The sequence below is a fragment of the Pleurodeles waltl genome, chromosome 1_2, assembly GCF_031143425.1.
Source record: "Pleurodeles waltl isolate 20211129_DDA chromosome 1_2, aPleWal1.hap1.20221129, whole genome shotgun sequence".
NCBI lineage: Eukaryota > Metazoa > Chordata > Amphibia > Caudata > Salamandridae > Pleurodeles > Pleurodeles waltl.
The window spans coordinates 1,301,724,753-1,301,746,143 of NC_090437.1; positions in this window are offsets into that span (position 1 = coordinate 1,301,724,753).

A 21,391-nucleotide genomic window follows, 5' to 3' on the forward strand; every position below is an offset into this window, starting at 1 on the left:
ATTTTGCGATTCTCTAATAGCGATTTTTAAGAAATCGCTATTTCAGAGTCGCAAGATGGTATGTATCATAGTTGCGATTCGGTAATAGCGATTTCTTAAAAATCGCAAATGCTATTACCGAATCGCAAATAGCGATTCTGACCCCATTCGCATCTATGGGCCTGTAGGCCCATATTTGCGAATTGTTTGCATTTCCCAAATTGCAAATTCCTAACTGGAATTCGCAATTTCGGAAATGCAAACCCCAGGGTACTGGGAGCCTAAGGCCCCCTCTGCTGCACCCCCAAAAATTATTTTAGGACATGTAAGGCGCACACATGCCAAAGGGGCATGTGTGCGTTACATGTCAATTAAAAAAATGCATTTTTAAAATTTGCACATGGTTACCACCAAATAGTATTTGATAGTAATTGCGATTCCTTAATGCCCAATTCCAATTAAGGAAAAGTTTGATACATGTGCTTAAGAAAAAAGATTTCTTATTTAGAGAATCGCAATTTGCAATTCTCTAAACGGGGTCGCAATTTTAAGGAATCGCTATTTTAGCGAATCCTTAAAATTGCATAGCGAATGCCTTTCATACACAATGAAAGGCATTTTTGCATTCGCAAATGGCCATTCGCACCGTTTGCGAATGCAAATTTGCTTGATACTTCTGGATCTAAGTCATTTGCCCGGAATCCCAGGATGTTGAGCCAACGGCGAGACTCGAAGCTGGTTCCCCAGCTCCAAAGACAGCAGCTCAGGCCTTAACAACACATCCTCTCCCAAATAAACTATACTTTTTATTTCATTAAAAATAAGTGGCGGTCCCCAAAACCGAGTGCTAGCTTGCTCTATTTCCAACCACTGTCTCATATCAAGCACTTGTGCTACTCGTGTAGATAAGCACGTCAGCGTCCCACGTAGCGGTAGTAAGTGATGTAAAAATGTTGCAACACAATACAATAAAAGCACAAGTGAAGCAGGCATTCGCACCCATTGGCTGTGAGTACACACGGTGTGAGCTACTGTGCTTACTGGGCCTCTGTGCAATGGAGCTCATGCCGCTGGCGGATGGGGTCTCACGGGAGCCATGCAGTGCTTAATTTGTGCTTGTTGTTTCCGGTGCTGAGCACCGGCACTTATTTGTGAGGGCCGGGGCTTATTCTTATGCCTCAAGCAATTGCTGCGAGCAAAAGACGCATATGAGAAAGACGGAAGAAGGAAAAACTAAAAAGCGTCATAAAGGGAGAAAGTAGAAAGTTGCAGGATGAGCTGAAGGGGCAGGGGTGGCCGTAAATGGATTGAAGAGGCCCGAGATGGCTTCAGGATTACGCTGTCTCAGTATTCAATGCTGGCAGATTTAATTACAGCAGTCTTGTGTTTAAGAGAAGGGCTTTGAGCACCGGCACCTCTTTATTTACAAATTAAGCACTGGAGCCATGGTTACCAGGTGTGACTCCAAGCAGTCAATACTTTATGCTTCTGCTTGACAGCAGTGCTGTCATTCATATCCCAGACAAAACACAGTGTCCTCAGGCAGGGGGACAATGAATTCAAAAGGTCTGTAGGCGTGTAGCCTGTAGGTAATCCATGTTGGAAATGTACCCTTTCTGCCTGATAACGCGTCCAGCCCTTATAAATTACCTGTACCTGGACACGTTGGAGGTCGGTGAACCTTTTAGCCGAGTTGGGCTCTCCTCATCCTTGAATAGCCGGGTCACTTAAATCAATAATCAATAACTGTTGTACGCGATAGCCAATATTCAATTAATAGATCGGAATAACACATTAAGAATCAATAACAGTTGATATTTCGACGCACCATGACCTTTCAGTCATAAATAACCACACCGGTTTATTAAAAGTTAGTGAATTTATTTCCCTATATTAACAAAGCTAGCACAATGTATATAAGTTTCAAAACCAAATGATATATGTATACGAACATTTACTAGCTGTCCATAGCGGCGGAAGAAACGCAATCTACGAAATATCTGAATAATGGTGCATTCAGTTATGGCAATGCAAATCACTAATATAAGCAACTGAATTTGACTAATCTCGTACATTGGTCAGCATAACAAGATTTCAATTCAACATGGTGCATCAAGTTCATACCTCGACTAACCTCTAATTAGCATTGGCATGTGGGGCTTCATGCAAAACGAATTTAGTCAACACAAATTTGGAAAACTTCTAACTTGGGCCCTATCAAAATAGCAGTTGGTACCTAAAAGGAAAAACACAATGCATAATACAATTATCCTTTCATATTTACCAATTACATTCAGCATTCAAGAAAGTCTTCGTCCTTCAGGTACCGGTTCGACAGCACGGGGCAGAATTTCAAAAGGGCAAAGTTAAGTGCAAGCTTCCTTGCAGCAGCAAGGAAAATGGGCAAAGTTACTGCATGGGCAAGACGGGGCAATTTAAAGTTAAAGTCACTAGGGTGAGAATTCTCAAAGTCTCTTTCTCAGTAATAGAGAAAAGGGCATCAGGATGTCGTCTAAGATGGCGTCTGGCGCTTGGCTTCAAAAGATGGCATCAAGGAAAATGGCTGATTTCTCATTGTCCAGTGGGTTTAAGTAAGAAACATTCCAAATTCTGCAGGGTCTTCAATTGGAGGGTTCATAGGGTAGCTTCAAATTGACCAATTAAAAATGTCTTTCTACTAGTACTCTTTTATGCATACATTGTCCTTGGAGCCTTGGAACACAAGTTGCAACATGGTATGCCAATTAGTTTGATAACTGTACCCTCCTTGTCCGCACCTGCAGACTGACCTTGGATCAGAGGGGATGAAACCAGCCTAGCATGAAACCTTGGAGATAAGTGTATTAGTCATCTCTACTGGAAAAATACAACTTTAAGCAAGAATATATGGTACATTAGTTCAAGGAAAAGTCACACAGTCAGAATTTCAGACCAGGCAACTAGGCCAAAGGCTCTACTAAATTTAAGCTAAGCACAAACAGTTTCAATAAGAAATCATGGCACACATTTGCAATTATGACGGATTACTACAATTTTCAATTCTTCATGATTAATAAAGCACGTTTATAATATTGGCGAACTACTCCGAGGGCACAATTTCCCTCGTACATTATTTTCTTTACTAAAGTCACACTACATTATACAATTTTGGTTATATGACATGTGAATATATGTAGGACCCTCTTTTTCTGCGTCATCAATCCCTCCTCTGATGACTAATTATGTCATCACACCAAATCTTCCCACAAATTTTATTCCATTAAAATTCTGTTCAGTAATTTGGCATTTCAGTTAATTCCCTCTTTCTTTTGGTTCCCTTTGATTTTTCTCTGTATATTTCTACTATTTTGTTTTCTATTTTCTCTTCTCTTTTCCTTTTGTTCTTTGCTTTCAACATTTTGATAGCTTTCCATATTCCCCAAATGCCTAATACACAAATTAATATTATTAATATTCCCTTTATTATTTTCAGTAATAATCCGTTCCAAACGTTGCTGAGCCAATTTCCCACCGAAGCAAATCCTTTTCCAACCTTCTCCCATACTCCTGGTTCTTTCAATTCCTTTAAATCTGTACTTTCGTTAGTTAAGTTAGTAAGCATCTTTCTAATTCGCCCACTGCTGTCTGGTATATATGTACAACAGTGACGAGTACAAAGCATTTTGCAAACGCCGCCATCCTTTGCTAAAAGAATGTCTAAGGCAAGCCGATTTTGAAGAGTCATAGCTCTTTCTGCAGCGAGTTCAGCATCCATCAGGATTATAGCTCCTGAGAATTTTGTCAGCATGTTATCCACAATAGTAGACAACTTTCGTATTTTGATTGAATTCAATATGACTCCCACCGAAGGAATCAAAGCTCCAAATATATCTCCTACCACACCAGTGGCTGTCTCTCTCTTCTGAACACGATGTGATTCAGACAGCTTTGGAAATTTCTTTAAGTCGTCTAGTTGATAAATCTTTGGGAACACTATTCCCAAATAACATCTCCCATACCATCCTTTAGGAAGACGATAATAGGCGTTAAGTCCACAAATATAATATATCCCTGGAATAACTGGGTCTTGTCCATTCAGCATGAACGTCCATTTAGGTTGAAACAAAAACGTGTGTTTACATTCACTCGTTCCCACAAAAACTGTGTCATAATATGATTTATGTCTATGTATACAGAATCTCCCTACGTGTAATGTATCTAAAGCTATTTTCCCTTGTGTCTTTATCGCAGCAAAAGCATAGTTATCTACAGATGTCCTTTTGTGTAATTCCCTTTCCAATTCCTCCTTCATTTCTTTCCTCCTATCGTCAGTGCGGTCTAAAAAGTTTATCTCCAGCGGTGAAAGCAAGCATGTAAGGTTCTCTCTATGTGCGTGAGCTGTGGGAAAAGGTGACAACGGCTCAAAGAAGTCCCTCATCAATTTTATATAATAATCTCTGGCTACTTTACTCAGGTACTCGATTATGGGGACATATGCAAATGTAACATCATAATTAGAGTAAAAATAATGAATGTACGTCTGACCATAAAATCTGGACATTATTATACTACATGTAATTCCATACGTAAGAGGCATGCTATGATACGTCACCCCTTCCACTACTGAGGCAGGTATTTGTGTACACACATAACAATCTTTCGCATCCATGGTCTCAACATACTCACTCAGCAAGCGATAGAAAACATTAGACGAAAGTTCCTTTTTATCATGCAGATGCCTTTCATCTTGTTCGAGTCTCTTTAAAGCTGTTAGTTCAGTAGTAGTAGCAGGCCTAGAAGTATAAGCATCATTCGTCCCTTTCTCATCCTTCCCATGCATTCCAAGAACTATTGCTACAATGATTAGTACGCATGCAGTTATTAGACCTATACACATGTATTTACAACACTTCATTTTATGCCCCTGTATAGTGTAGCCTGTCATGATCTGTATAGAATCAGAAAGTTGAAGACACTTTATCAAATCGGATTTGCAGATATATACAAAGCTGAACGAGTTCAATGTTCACACGGTTTTCTTTAGCAGCTTAGTCTTTTATCGGTTAGCAGCTTTGTCTCAAAATCGGTTTCAAAGTCAATCAGGTTATCAATGTCCTATTCGGTACAGTTCGTGGAGTTTCACTTCTCAAGTGCCAAAGTGGAGTTCTGCCTCTTCGTTCTCGAGACTGAGGGATACGAATTCGTCTGACCAATCGTTAGCGGCTATGTATGCCCACTCCGGACCAGAATACCTTCTGCTCGGTATTCTTTTTCTTTTCAATTTTGTATCTCCCTTTGATTCCCTCTCACGGGTGCTTTCTTCCTTGGTCAGGTCTTCCTTTTCACTTGGTGTTGCTATTGCGACAGACACTTTTTTTCTTTTCTCTTTCAACTTTGGCTCTTCGTTCTCATTTGGTATTTCTTTAGTCCTTAGTTTCACTGGTGATATACTTTGCCTCCGTTTCGCACTGTTGTCACCTGAGGGGCCTGCAACTGGTTCCAGAAGGGGTTGAGCGATTTCACTTTGTCCCTCCTCTTTTTCTTCCTCCAGGAGATCGATCAGATTTTCCTTTTCTTTTCCTGTATCGTCCGCTTCTGGGAAAGACCTCCTCTGATCAGGCTCTCCTGCTTCTTCACTTGTTGCAGGCTCTTTGTCACCCTCAAGGTTTCCGTCACTCTCTGATGTCTCTCCTCTGTTCTCCTCAAATGGATCGGCTGTTTCTTCCTCAGAGAGTATCTCTCCCTCCTCTAATTCTGCTTGTTCACCTCTGGGTTCTCGTTGCTTTGTCTCGGTGCCTGGTACTTTCTTGTCAGTCACTGGTGATTTCAGTGCTTCAACTTCCTCTTCTGTGGGGCTCGTCACCCTTTTCGTGTGACTGGCGTGAATCCAGTTGGGAACTCCCGCACACTTTACAGCGGTAGTGGTCGTCAGGATCACTTGGAAAGGGCCTTTCCAACGAGGTTCCAGACACGACTTCCTCACGGGCTTCTTTATCACGACCCAGTCACCTGCTTTCAGGGCGTGTCCTGGACCTTGGATCGGTGGCAAGGTGGTTGCCTCCACCTGGTGAGAAAAAGAGCGCACCACATTAGCTGGACCTTTGTAGTAGTCCAACACCATATCATCTGTAATATTCAAAAGAGCATTTGCAGGAACTGCTGGAAGTCTCATGGCCCTGCCCATGAGGATCTCGTGCGGGGACAGTCCAGTTTTCCTATCAGGGGTGTTCCTCATAGACATTAATACCAAGGGCAATGCGTCAGGCCATTTCAAGTTTGTTGATGCACATATTTTCGCCATCCTTGACTTCAATGTGCCGTTTATTTGCTCCACTAGACCTGAGGCTTCAGGGCGGTAGCTACAATGCAACTTTTGCTCAATGTTCAGCGCTGCACACAGTAATTTTATTACCTCGTTATTGAAGTGACTTCCCCTATCTGATTCTAAAGAGATCGGGAATCCGAAACGTGGTATTAGTACCCTCAAAAGTAATTTGGCAACTGTGAGACTGTCATTTCTACGTGTGGGGTATGCTTCAATCCAGTGACTAAAAATACACACAATCACCAACACATACTTCAAGCCTCCATGCACAGGCATTTCAATAAAATCCATTTGCATCCTGCTGAATGGACCTCCAGCTCTCCCAATGTGGCTCAAATTTACTACTGTTCCTTTCCCCGCGCTCATTTGTTGACAAATGACGCAACAGTGGCAAACTGCTTCAGCAACTTGACGGAATTTGGGGTTAACCCAATCAGTTTTGAATAGCCTGACCATGGCGTCTCTTCCAAGATGAGCCTGTCCATGGTAGAACCTGGCCAATTGTGTCAACAGGCTGTTAGGCAGAACCAATTTCCCTTCACTTGAGACCCACAAATCATCTGGTTTCTTTACACATTGCAATTTACTCCATGAGAGTTTCTCATCTTCACTAACGTCGTTCTGTAAAGACTTCAATTCATCTATTGTATCTACAACCTTTAGAGCAAAGGCTTTGCTTGGTTCAAGTTCTGGCTCATTTATCAAGTTCCATTCGTCCCTGAGCAATATACAGTTCAATGCGCAAAACCTTGCGACTTGATCTGCATACCCATTTCCCAAAGAAACGTAGTCTTGTGATTTTGAGTGTGCGCTGCACTTTACCACCGCAACTTCTCCTGGCAACTGAATGGCATGTAACAACTCTCTTATTCTTTCACCATTTTTCACTGGTGATCCTGAAGAGGTCATGAAGTCTCTCTGTGACCACAATTGTCCAAAGTCATGCACTATTCCAAATCCGTACTGACTGTCAGTATAAATGGTGACTTTCATCAATGCGGAAAGTTGGCAAGCTCTAGTAAGTGCTACCAATTCTGCTACTTGTGCGGAGTAAACTCCTTGAAGCCAAGATGCTTCCAGAACACCTGTTATCGTACATACAGCATATCCTGCTTTCAATATTCCCAGTGCATCTCTTAAACATGAACCATCGACAAAAAGGACTTGATCATTTTCTTCCAACCGGGTGTCTTTGATATCAGGTCTTGGTTTTGTATAAAATTCAGTCACCTGAAGACAGTCGTGCTCGACGTCTTCAGCGTTCTCAATTTCGACATTCTCACTGGGAAACAAGGTTGCTGGATTCAACGTAGTGCATCTTTTCAGCTGCACATTTGGTGAACCCAAAATTATTGTCTTGTACCTTGTAAGCCTAGCACCAGTCATGTGCTGTGTTCGGGAACGTGTCAAAAGTATCTCCACTGAGTGAGGGACCATGACTGTTAAAGGATGTCCCATCACTATTCCTTCACTCTGGGTTAGGCTGATACCAACTGCTGCTACGGCACGCAAGCACCCTGGCAGTGCTACTGCGACCGGATCCAAAGTAGCTGAAAAATATGCTACTGGTCTGTTAACGCCACCATGGGCTTGAGTCAAGACAGACAAGGAACATGCATCACGTTCATGACAAAACAATGTGAAAGGCTTTGTGTAATCAGGCATACCTAACGCTGGAGCCCTGCACATGCATTCCTTTAATTCAATAAAAACATCCATCTCATCTCCTTTCAACTCTATTTCATCCAGCGCATCTTTCTGGGTCAGTTTCAGTAAAGGTTTTGCTAGAGTCGAGAAATTGGGAATCCATTGACGACTATAGCTCACCATTCCCAAAAACCTCTCTTCTCGTCTTCGGTGGACTCATCTGAAGTACACTTGTTATCCTTTCTTTCATAATTCTTCGTGACCCTTTCTCTATTTGGTGACCGAAATATTTCACTTTCTTCTGGCAGAATTGTAATTTCGAAGGGGACACTTTGTGTCCGTTCCTTCCCAAATGGTTCAATAGGGCAATGGTATCTGCTGTACAGTCACTTTCTGTCTTAGGTGCGATTAGCAAATCGTCAATGTACTGCACCAGTGTTGATTCAAATGGTAACTCCAACGATTCCAAATCCTTCTTTAGAATCTGATTGAATATTGATGGTGACTCCGAAAACCCTTGCGGAATTCAACACCAACTGTAGACCCTGTCCAGGAATTTGAAACAAAAGAGAAATTGGCTGTCCTCATGAAGAGGCACAGAAAAGAATGCTTGTGACAAGTCGATGACTGAGAACCACTCAGCATCACAGGGAACTTGAAACATTATCACAGCTGGATTTGGTACTACGGGACAACATTTGACTATTATGTCATTTATCTTCCTCAAATCCTGAACAATCCGGACCTTTCCACTCGGTTTTATCAGTCCCATAATTGGTGAATTACATGGACTGCTTAACACTTCTTTTAGTACTCCCTGTTTTACGAACTCATCAATGAGTTGGGCGACTTTCATGAGGGTGTCATGGGCCATATGGTATTGTGGGGTCTGGGGAAAAGTTACATTGGGTTTCACAGTCACTTTCACTGGTTCTGCTCCTTTGACCAATCCTACTTCCTTCCCTGTCATATCCCACACTTCTTTTCCGACTGTTTCCTGTAACTCGGCAGGAATGTCTGCTTCAGTGAGCATTGGGTAAAGAGTAATCAGGGGATACTCTTCATCGACAGTTTCCACTTCGTCCCCTCCTACACTGTCCTCTTCTTCCCCATCACCGTTTGTTTGGATTTTAATTCCATCATTAGAACACATAATCGAACATCCCAATTTGCACAACAGGTCTCTCCCTAACAGTAATATCAGGCTTGAGTCACACACCACAAATTTATGTGACCCTTGATAGTTACCAATTCTGACTTGCACTGGATCAGTGACTGGGTTTGTCAGGTACTTATTTGCTACTCCCACTACTTGAACTGTTCTCCCTGAAAGTGGCAAGTTTGGTACTTCGATGCTCCTAACAGTAGAGCGTGTAGCTCCCGTGTCAACCAAGAAGGAAACGCGATGACCCATAACTCTTCCTTCCACATACGGACCCTTTTGATCAACTTCCAAAGATGCTGCAAGCATACAATTTCCCTCCTTCTCATCTGAACTTTCACTCTCCCATACATTGTTTATTCCATCCTCACTGTGTAAAGGGAATTGGTGTACTGTGTCATTTTGGTTCATCACTTGACCCGTGACCTGTTGAGGAAGCATTACCTGTTGCTGATTCATTAGTGCTAAGGGTATTTGCATTTGCTGATTAGGTACCATAGGAAACTGCTGCTGCATTGGCTGCAACTGTGCCATTTGTGCACGGGGCATTTGCACCTGTTGCGGTTGTATGGGTTGTAAACCCTGCATCTGATTCATATTATTCTGGAAATTTGGATTTGGACCCCTCAATTTCGGTCCTCTCATATTCTGAAATGCATTGACATCATTGTTCTGCTGACCTACCCCTTCCTGCACCATCATTGGGCACTCCCGTTTCCAATGCCCGACGATTCCGCATGTGTGACATGGCATCACCTTCTTCATTGCCTGTATACCATTTGGAATCGGAACAGTATTTATGTCAGGACCATTATTCACAAAACCTCCTCGACCTCTGCCTCTCATCTGCGGCTGAAACATAGCATTTCCCTCCTGTTGCTGCTGCAGCATCTGTTGTTGAAAACCTTGCAAACCTGTCTGAGCCGCTCTAAGCTGCATCACCATCACCTTTTCCTTCAACCTTTTCTGTTTTGTCTCAATCTCATCACTGCAGTATTTTGCATAGTTCAACACTTCATCGATCGATTTTGACTGCCAACAAATCAAATGCATTTTAATCATCTGACTAACCTCGGGTCTCAACCCTTCCACAAATCTGAACACAAAATGGAGCATGTCCTTTGCCTCAATCGTCTCCGTGCCACTGTAACTTTTTAAACGCTTTCAACAATCTCTCATAGTACGCATGTATCGATTCTTTAGCCTCTTGTGCTGTTCTGTCGATCCTCTGCCAATCCACATTTTTCGACGCAACCTTGGTTTTCAAGTGCTCGATCACCTTATGGTATAAACTCATTACCGTAGGCGATGGTGCACCTGTGCCCCTATCTCTTTCTGGTTCACTCCTCGGCCAACCTACAGCTCTTTTACAGTCTTCCCATAAATCTGCCGGAACCACTATTTCAAATAAAGTATTCAGGTCTTCCCAGAGACATTTAGCGAGTTTCACAAACCTATCTGTCTGTTGATACCATTCTATCGGTTTCTCCCTTAATTTGGGGAAATCATCCGTAAAGGACTGAATATCGCACCTGGTACATGTACAAGTTTTCCCCCTGCTGTCTCTCTCATTGGCAACATTGTTATCAGATCGTCATTCTGTTGTGCCTTTTCATTTCAATCTGGGGTACTTTCCTTCTTTTTGTCCTTTTTCTTAACCCGCCTGCTTTCCCACTTATCTAGGCATCTCCAGACCTGCGCGCTCTGCAGTATCTCCTTAAGGTGTGTTTTCATCCCTGCCGACCTCATGTGTTCAAAATCTTTTGTCTCAAAGTCTAGCCTGTAACTTCTGCTCAAGTGTTTAGTTTTACCTATATCGATCCCGTTTCTGTCTGCAATTTCTTGCAACTTCTTATGTATGCTGCTCACTTCTCTTGTAATCCTAGGGCACATGTACCTCAGCTCTTCTTCTGTGTATGATTCTAACCTGTTCAGACCCATTGTTCCCTCCACTAGTTCATCTGCCTCCATGCCCAATCTTATTTTATTCAGGTATTCTTCTCCCTTCCCGCTGGATGTACTCTGTGGGGAGTTCAGACTGTTGAACCATTGTGTTAGCTGTTGTGCGTTCAGTCCCATCAATGTAGCACTTACATCAACTGCTACTGATGGTTGCGGTAACGTTTCAGTCTTTGAGGTTAACGGTATTAATAGTGGTGGATTTGACCTTACCACAGTCGACGGAGCACAAATTGGAATTGGACTAAATTCCGACAACGACCCAGATCCATTTGGCAGTGTTGCTATCGGAGTTGTTTCTGGAGTAATTTCTATGCATCTTCTCCCTGTCTCACTTTGTGTCATTACCCCTTGATCGCATACGTTTGGGTTTGCCTGTATATATAGTGGTACTGGCGGAAGTGATAGGCAGAGATATTGCATCTGGATTCTGCCTGTTCCCTGAATTCTGTGGCATGTTAATCCCCACATTATGGTTCATCATTGTTGGCATACCTGATTGGCTTTCTGTTACTAGGGTGTACCTTGGCACTTCTTGTACCTGTTCTTGAGGCTTAAAAAATTGTGTTGATTCAGCTTGAATCAATGTCGGTCTTTGATGACCCTGTCTTCCCTGAGCCACTAAGCCAGAAGTTGTTCCCAAGTTATGCTCCTCACAGCAGTGTCTTTGAACCTGCGGCTGATAATTATCGACAGGTTTCAATTTAGGCACGTCAGGATATATTCTCTGGACTTGTGGTATTTGCGGTGAAAAAGGCATATCGGGACCGTTCTGCCTTTGTGATATTCTCAAATTCGGTGTTAAATTACCCTGTGTTGGTTCTGGAGGGGCAGTACTAATGCTTGATCCTTTTTCGCTTTCCACATATGGTGGCGAGCGATCATTCAGCAATTGTATAATGAACTCCTCATCGTCTGACTCGTCTGACCTTTTTGAGTTTCTGTTATTTTCTCTATCTCTGGACTGACTCCTATTTGTTTTATAGGTAGCTTTCCTTCCTTCCGTCTCTGCTTCATCAGTAATTGCCGGGAACAATTTAATTCCCTGCAATACGTCTGATCTCCAAACTTTTTGTGTGCTATCCCATCTAGCATCCGCTAGTGTCTTTTCTACTTTTCTTATTCTTGTCTCAAATTTCTTTTGTTGTTGGTTTCTAGCTATTAGCTCCCAAATTGCTAGTGCCTCAAACTGTGCTGGTCTTGGAGGTACTTTCATGTCATATAGCGCGAATCTTAAATTCTCCAAAACCCTTAGGTTAAACGACCCATGGATAGGGAACGCTACACTTCCATGCTTCTCTGTTGTATTGCACCATTGCTTTAGCCAAAGACATGGTGCTACTCCCTTTTCCTCAATCACGATGTAAGCTGGTGTACCCTCAAGTGGTGTTTCTTCTCCCACATTTGCCTTAATGTAAGCATCTCCCCTCATGGCACTCTTAAATGCTTTGAAAAATTTCATCTTTCCGTCTTTTATTTTTCTCAAAAAAGTAATCAATAAGTGACTTTAATTCCCGGAATACTCTTCGCTTGCCTTTCCCCACCAACTGCGCTTTCACGGACTGCGTCTAATCCGTGCGCGACCCTTCTCACCAACCAACCTATCCCCGCGCGGCTCCTAGTGACGTCACACCCACACACTGCGGCTGACAAAGTCCTGCGGCTTGTCCTCTTTCATTCTGCTTCACGCGAAACTAATTTCTGCAATATATCGCGAGCACTAACCAAAAAGAAGAAAACAAATCTGTCAGTTTACTACAGGAAGGGTAACACTCTCGCTTCAGAAACCTTAGGGATTTTTCACTAGCATCGGCAGTTATTCCATCTTTCTCGGTCTCCCACTTTCGCAAGTAAAATTTGACCCGCAAACTTTACTCTCAACTGATCAATGAACTATTCTAGCGCGCTTTAGAATTCGTCAAATCTCAAAGTCGAAAATATTCTTTCATGCCTCTATATTCATACCAACTTGTTGACCACGCCCGATCAACCTATTAAACCGAACAGATTACAACATCAATCAAGTGTCTCATACACTTTTCAACATACTCCGGAGTCTCTTGACCTCGCAGGGCCCGTCTCAACATCAACAACCACGTGGACAATTTTTCCTGCACAAAGCGCTACAAACCATCCTCTGCTACCATCTACTGATAACGCGTCCAGCCCTTATAAATTACCTTTACCTGGACACGTTGGAGGTCGGTGAACCTTTTAGCCGAGTTGGGCTCTCCTCATCCTTGAATAGCCGGGTCACTTAAATCAATAATCAATAACTGTTGTACGCGATAGCCAATATTCAATTAATAGATCGGAATAACACATTAAGAATCAATAACAGTTGATATTTCGACGCACCATGACCTTTCAGTCATAAATAGCCACACCGGTTTATTAACAGTTAGTGAATTTATTTCCCTATATTAACAAAGCTAGCACAATGTATATAAGTCTCAAAACCAAATGATATATGTATACGAACATTACTAGCTGTCCATAGCGGCGGAAGAAACGCAATCTACGAAATATCTGAATGATAGTACATTCAGTTATGGCAATGCAAATCACTAATATAAGCAACTGAATTTGACTAATCTCGTACATTGGTCAGCACAAGATTTCAATTCAACATGGTGCATCAAGTTCATACCTCGACTAAACTCTAATTAGCATTGGCATGTGGGGCTTCATGCAAAACGAATTTAGTCAACACAAATTTGGAAAACTTCTAACTTGGGCCCTATCAAAATAGCAGTTGGTACCTAAAAGGAAAAACACAATGCATAATACAATTATCCTTTCATATTTACCAATTACATTCAGCATTCAAGAAAGTCTTCGTCCTTCAGGTACCGGTTCGACAGCACGGGCAGAATTTCAAAAGGGCAAAGTTAAGGGCAAGCTTCCTTGCAGCAGCAAGGAAAATGGGCAAAGTTACTGCATGGGCAAGACGGGGCAATTTAAAGTTAAAGTCTCTAGGATGAGAATTCTCAAAGTCTCTTTCTCAGTAATAGAGAAAAGGGCATCAGGATGTCGTTTAAGATGGCGTCTGGCGCTTGGCTTCAAAAGATGGCATCAAGGAAAATGGCTGTCTTCTCTTTGTCCAGTGGGTTTAAGTAAGAAACATTCCAAATTCTGCAGGGTCTTCCATTGGAGGGTTCATAGGGTAGCTTCAAATTGACCAAGGAAAAATGTCTTTCTACTAGTACTCTTTTATGCATACATTGTCCTTGGAGCCTTGGAACACAAGTTGCAACATGGTATGCCAATTAGTTTGATAATTGTACCCTCATTGTCCGCACCTGCAGACTGACCTTGGATCAGAGGGGATGAAACCAGCCTAGCACGAAACCTTGGAGATAAGTGTATTAGTCATCTCTACTGGAAAAATACAACTTTAAGCAAGAATATATGGCACATTAGTTCAAGGAAAAGTCACGCAGTCAGAATTTGAGACCAGGCAACTAGGCCAAAGCCTCTACTAAATTTAAGCTAAGCACAAACAGTTTCAATAAGAAATCATGGCACACATTTGCAATTATGACGGATTACTACAATTTTCAATTCTTCATGATTAATAAAGCACGTTTATAATATTGGCGAACTACTCTGAGGGCACATTTTCCCTCGTACATTATTTTCTTTACTAAAGTCACACTACATTATACAATTTTGGTTATATGACATGTGAATATATGTAGGACCCTCTTTTTCTGCGTCATCATGCCTTCTCTAAATTTCTTTCTTGGCAACAGGACTCTGCATACTTTACCACTGCTAACCAGTGATAGAGTGCTTATGCTCTCCCTTCTAAACAGGGTAAAATTCGAATACACCTTAGTGTATTCCACCTACGTGGTACATTTAATATACTTATAAGCCCCTAGTATATACTACTACATGTACCTAGGGACTGCAAACTAAATACTGCAAGCGGGCCGCAGCACTCACTGTGCCACCCAGTAACATAGCACTGGAAAACATGGCTCCGGGCCTACCCTTGCAGCCGATGCATGCAGTTTTAAATTGCCATTTTGAACTTGCAAAATAAACCTTTTGCAAGGTCTAAACACTCTTTTTTAGTACTTATACGCCACTAGTATGTAAGGCTTTAAGGGCCAGATGTAGCAAAGTGTTTGCGCCTCGCAAACGGCGAAAATCGCCGTTTGCGAGGCGCAAAAGCCACTTTGCTATTCAGAAATGCATTTTGCGAGTCGGCTCCGACTCGCAAAATGCATTTCCGACTCGCAAATAGGAAGGGGTGTTCCCTTCCTATTTGCGACTCGCAGTGGGATGCAATTCCATTTGCGACCGCGTACGCGGTCGCAAATGGACTCGCAGTTACCATCCACTTCAAGTGGATGGTAACTCACTCGCAAATTGGAAGGGGTCCCCATGGGACCCCTTCCACTTTGTGAATGAACCCAAAATTATTTTTTCAGGGCAGGGAGTGGTCCAAGGGACCACTCCCTGCCCTGAAAAAATACCGAAACTAAAGGTTTCGTTTTTTTTTTTTTAAGTGCAGCTCGTTTTCCTTTAAGGAAAACGGGCTACACTTAAAAAAAATAAAAACTGCTTTATTTAAAGCAGTCACGAACACGGAGGTCTGCTGACTACAGCAGGCCTCCATGTTTGCGAGTGCCTATACTCGCAATGGGGCCGCAAATTGCGACCCACCTCATGAATATTGATGAGGTGGGTCATTGCGACCCCATTGCGAGTCGCAGTCGGTGTCTGAGACACCGTACTGCATAGCAAATTGCGACTTGCAATTTGCGAGTCGGATGGACTCGAAAATTGCAAGTCGCAATTTTGCATTTTGCTACATCTGGCCCTAAATGCCCAAAGGTCAGATCCCATGACATGTAAAAAGTAGGAGATGTCTGTTTAGCGTTTTTACTTGTCCTGGCAATGAAAAACCTACAAAGTCATTTTTCACACCGACAAAGTTGGCCCACTATAGAGAAACAGTGCGTTATGATATAACAATATATAGTGCTTCATTTTGTTTTGGGAGCTGCTAGAAAGCTGATTAATAATAATTTTAAAAAATCCAACTTAACGGTAAAGTCGCATTTTATTTTACATGTTTGCAAATGACACTTTTAGAAAGTTATCATTCTCCTGCCTAAAACTAAACAGCTTTACTGCCAGTGTCCGAGGTCACCTGACCTTTGTTACTGGATTCTCCCCTACGTCCCTGGACCTGGAAAACACAGGCTGGTGTCTAAGGAACCAATGCTAAATATTTGGGGGCAGGTTTAAGAGCCCCAGCGCCTCCTTGCGCCACATTAACATCATTTTTCTTGTTTTTACGCTAATGTGGCCCAACGAGGCCAAAATTGCTGTGCCAAATTTACAATGCGCCAGGCATAATGTATGCAAAGGGGCCGTTCCCCCATTAGGGTGGGCGAAAAAATGGAGCAAAGAAATGTAAAAGATTTCTATGCATCATTTTTTTCGGCACTTTTAACCCCTGCTCAGAGCAGGCGTTAAAAAGAGGCTCCCATTGTTTACACAGGGCCTCAATGGGCTTTGCAGGATTAGCGTCAAACTTTTTTACACTAATCCTGCAAAGCTCCGGACTAGAGTCACAAATTATGACGCTAGTTCTCTAACTCCCGCCATGGTGCGCCGTATCTTAAACACAGTGCACACATGGTGGCGTTTTGGGGGGCGCTAAGGGAAGCCAGTGCAGTGCCACTTTTCTTAAATCTGCCCCTGGACATTTTTTATCACAGTTACTTTGAACAATAACATTTGCTATTAAAGAAAGCATATTATTTTACTGTTTTAAATCCATCCTTTCTAACGACACCTCCCCCCTTAAATAGACTGTAGGGGAATTCCTATACTCCAGTACTTAAACTGTATGCCTTGCTGTCCCATGTGGCCATTTTTAACAATCAACCCTAGCCCTTTGCTCATTAGAGTTTCACTTTCTCCTTCCCCAGAGTTGACTTTTTAAAATAAGCATTACAGTTTGTTTTTGATCTCTAAATCAGATCAAGCCCATTTTTGGGGCAAACTGCTCAAAACATTCTTCACAACCTTGGCCTGGACTTTTTATGTTTTCTATCTCTTCTTTGTATCCACGTTTGATCAGTTGGTATAAGTTGACCACACACATTCTTTTAAGTTTTGCCATTTGAGGTTGTTTTCTGTTCCTGATGTTCCGCCTGTTAAACAGGCAGAGATGGTGTGACACCGCTAAGACCGGTGGCGTCCCACTTGCGGGCCATATTTTCTCTTTCCCAGAAGTCTGTGTTTCCTTCCCTGCATGCTTTGCTCCCTACTTTTTATACTACGGCTATTTTTCCATTTACTTTAAAGTGGTTTTTCGCAATCCAAGATGGTGTCTTCATTACTTCCTGCATGTTACTTCCTGTTTGTCAGTACATAAGCACAGTTGGTGTCTTGTTCCTTGCGTTGCAATCACTTCCGTTCCGGTTGTGCTCCTCGCTCCTGTATCCTGTGATTTTGGACTTCACCTGCTTTTCCCTGTCTGCAGTTTTTGTTCCAGACTTTTTGTGCCTCATTTTTTATTTTCTTCATATTTTTTGCAGGAGTTCCTTGATCTAAGATTTTTCCCAAGTTTGTTTTTTTTCCTCTGGGACTCCTTCTGGAGGTTACGGCCTGCTTGGTGTTCTATTATCAGCGGCATCGTGGTACTGAAAAGGGTCGCCCCTACCTTGGTCAATCCAGAACAAGCAGGAAATCTGGTGGTGCCCAGAGACTGGCAGATTACAGCTGTAAGAAGCGTTCAGGTCGTGACAGACGGAGTTGCTGATGTGGTCAGCTTTAATTCTTGAAGTAGAATCCTCACTTCTTAATCTAAATTTTAGTCCCATGTTTCTGTGGAAGTTGCATGGTCAGGCTTTGCTACCCCTAGCAGATATGCCCACATTGGCTCCATCTAAGAGCTGGCTGTGGTGTCCCACCCTGGAGGTCCTGGGGTTCTTCTCCTGTGTGTATCTGGAAGGTCTTGGGACAGGCCAACAATAACGTAGGGGGCCTGAGATCATTTCACCCCCTATCTCAACCTTCCTTCCTTTGTGTTAGAAACTACAGAGCTGGTGGAGGTAGAGGTAGTGGCAGACACAGGTGTAAAGGAGCAAACGTATAGATAGCTCAGGAGTCACAGGTACGTACAGGCCTAGAGGCAGATGTGGGTGTAGACATAGTGATGGGTGTAGATGCAGGGGTAGAAGGATGTGTAGGGTTAGAGGTAGGTGTAAAGGAGTAAACACAGAGATAGCTCAGGAGTCAGGTAAATATGAGGGCAGTGGTAGATGAAGAGATGCAGGGAGTTGTAGTTGTGCTAGATGTAGATGTGAGTACAGAGGTAGTGTTAGGTGCAGTTGCAGGGGTAAAGAAGATGTAGAGGCAGATGTGGGTGTAGACATAGTGATAGGTGTAGATGCAGGAGTAGAAGGATGTGTTGGGGTAGATGTAGGTGTAAAGGAGTGAACACAGAGATAGCTCAGGAGTCACAGGTAAGTAGAGGCAGATGTGGGTGTAGACATAGCGATGGGTGTAGATGCAGGAGTAGAAGGATGTGTAGGGGTAGAGGTAGGTGTAAAGGAGTAAACACAGAGATAGCTCAGGGGTCACAGGTAAGGACAGGCGTAGAGGCAGATGTGGGTGTAGACGTGGTGATGGGTGTAGAAGCAGGGGTAGAAGGATGTGTAGGAGTAGAGGTAGGTGTAAAGGAGTAAACACCGAGATAGCTCAGGAGTCACAGGTAAGTACAGGCGTAGAGGCAGATGTGGGTGTAGACATAGTGATAGGTGTAGTTGCAGGGGTAGAAGCATGTGTAGGAGTAGAGGTAGGTGTAGGTGTAAAGGAGTAAACACAGAGATAGCGCAGGAGTCAGGTAAACATGAGGGCAGTGGTAGATGAATAGATGCAGGGAGGTGTAGTAGTGCTAAATGTAGATGTGAGTACAGAGGTAGTGTTAGGTGCAGGTGCAGGGGTAAAGGAGGTGTAGCAGTAAAGCTAAAGTGAGAGTTATGTTTACATGTAGAAACATATGTGGCATTAGCATATAATTATATATAGAAGTTAACATCTGGGTTATAGGTGCTGCTATAATTTCACCACCTTGGCATACTTTTATACGGATTATTCTTCATTGATTGTGTCAACATGTGCACAGATTCTCAAATATTCAATAAAGAAATAGTAAAAAATGCGTAAATACACTTGTGCGTGCTCGCCTCGGCACTCTTGGCGCTGTATGTAAGTGATCTGGCTAAAGCGCTAAACTTTGCGAACAATGATGCTCCAAAAATTGCCTCCACAAAAATTCCTACCCTGGTATTTGCAGATAAAACTTTGCTTATTACTAAATCTTCAAGTCTGCAAGCAATCCGTCCTCATATTCTGTTGTTGCGCTCCGATGAGGTCTCAAGCTAAATATAGCTAAAACCAAATTCATGACACTAAGGCCCTGATTTATAATTTTTTTGCGCTGCATTACCGTCATTTATTGACCCAAAAGTAGTGCAAAATTACAAATTACAATTGTAGCTAAAACAAAATTCATGACACTAAGGCCATGATTTATACTTTTTTTGCGCCGCATTACCATCATTTATTGACGCAAAAGCAGCGCAAAATTTAAAAATACAATCGTATTTTGTAAGTTTGCACCGCTTTTGCGTCAATAAATGACCGTAATGCGGCGCAAAAAAAGTATAAATCAGGGCCTAAGTTCTCGTAGACCTCCCTACATACGAATTGTTGCTGATAATTCCCCCCTTGAGCATGCGCACGATTTTGTGTATTTATGGCTGACTCTGTCCCACAATTCTAGTTGGAAGGCGGAGGTCAGCAGGAGTGCGCTTAAACTACAGCAAGAATCGGGGGCAATTTTTTAAATGGTTAAAAGAATGAGATCTAAAAATGTATCCCCAGCTCTTGAGCTATATAAAACAAAGGCTTTATACGGGGCAGAATTGTGGGGTCACTCATGCGTTAAGGAGTTACCTGTGATACAGAATTGCCTCCTTAAACAATTGCTCAACCTCCCACAAAGTGCCCCAGCACTTCATCTGTTGTCGGACAAGGGCTTGTACCCAATATCCTCCACAATTCAGTCTGGACCGCTTTTGTTTTGGCACAGGCTCTGGTCTACCCAGGAACTGGAGACCTACAGGTCCTCCAATAGAGAGATACTAACCTTCCAGAGCATTTGAGAATCTCTTGGTTGCTATATTTAAAGAGGGTGTTTAAAGCTCTTGGTCTGGAGGCTTTGTGGGTCAACCTTGACGAACCTGCTCAGATTCAAAGCTAGGACGAGGGATTATCTCTGGGGTGAGCAGATTCGAAAGTGCTCTTCAGGAAGCCGAACAGACCACTTGTTAGACCACAAGATTATCCCCCTCTTTGAAGAGCCCTTAAATTCCATACAGGGCTCCTTCCTCAGACAACTTTATCTGAGGTTTTGACATGGAACACTTTCATTGGCTGAATTTGTAGGGAGATGGGGGAATTTGTCCAACATGTAACACTGGTTGTGTTACCACTGTTCACCTTTTCTTTATGCGCACTGCCATAAGATTGACCCGGAAAAATGTTTTTTTCCAGTGTGTCGACTACTAGGTCTTAGATTTCCACATATGGCCTTAACGGTATTGAAATCTGACATCAGGGGCCAGATGTAGCAAACATTTTGCATGGTGCAAACTGCGAAAATCGCAGTTTGCGCCATCCAAAGTGCCGTTTGCGATGCTCATTCATAATTTGCGAGTCGGTACCGACTCGCAAATTGTGAATGCGACTCGCAAATAGGAACGGGTGTTCCCTTCCTATTTGCAACTCGCATCGCTATGCTATATTGCTTTGTGACCGCGAATGCGGTGGCAAAGCAATTCGCAGTTACCACGTGTCACACTTGTGGTAACCCATTCGCAAAAGGGAAGGGGTCCCCATAGGACCCCTTCCCCTTTGTGAATGTTGCCAAAAAGGGTTTTTCAGAGCAGGAGGTGGTCCAATGGACCACTGCCTACTCTGACAAACCGAAACCAAATGTTTTTTTTTTTTTTTTTGCAACTCGTTTTTCTTTAAGGAAAACGGGCTGCAAAATAAAAATAAAAAACTGCTTTATTTAAAAAGCGGTCACAGACATGGAGGTCTGCTGACTACAGCGGGCCACCATCCCTGTGAGTGCAGGGACTCGCTATGGGGTCGCAAAATGCGACCCACCTCATTAATATTAATGAGGTGGGTCTTTGCGACCCCATAGCGACTCGCAGTCGGTGTCTGATACACCGTACTGCATCCGATTTTGCAAATGGGAAATGGGAAATTGTGAGTCGCACCAATCGGACTTTGCT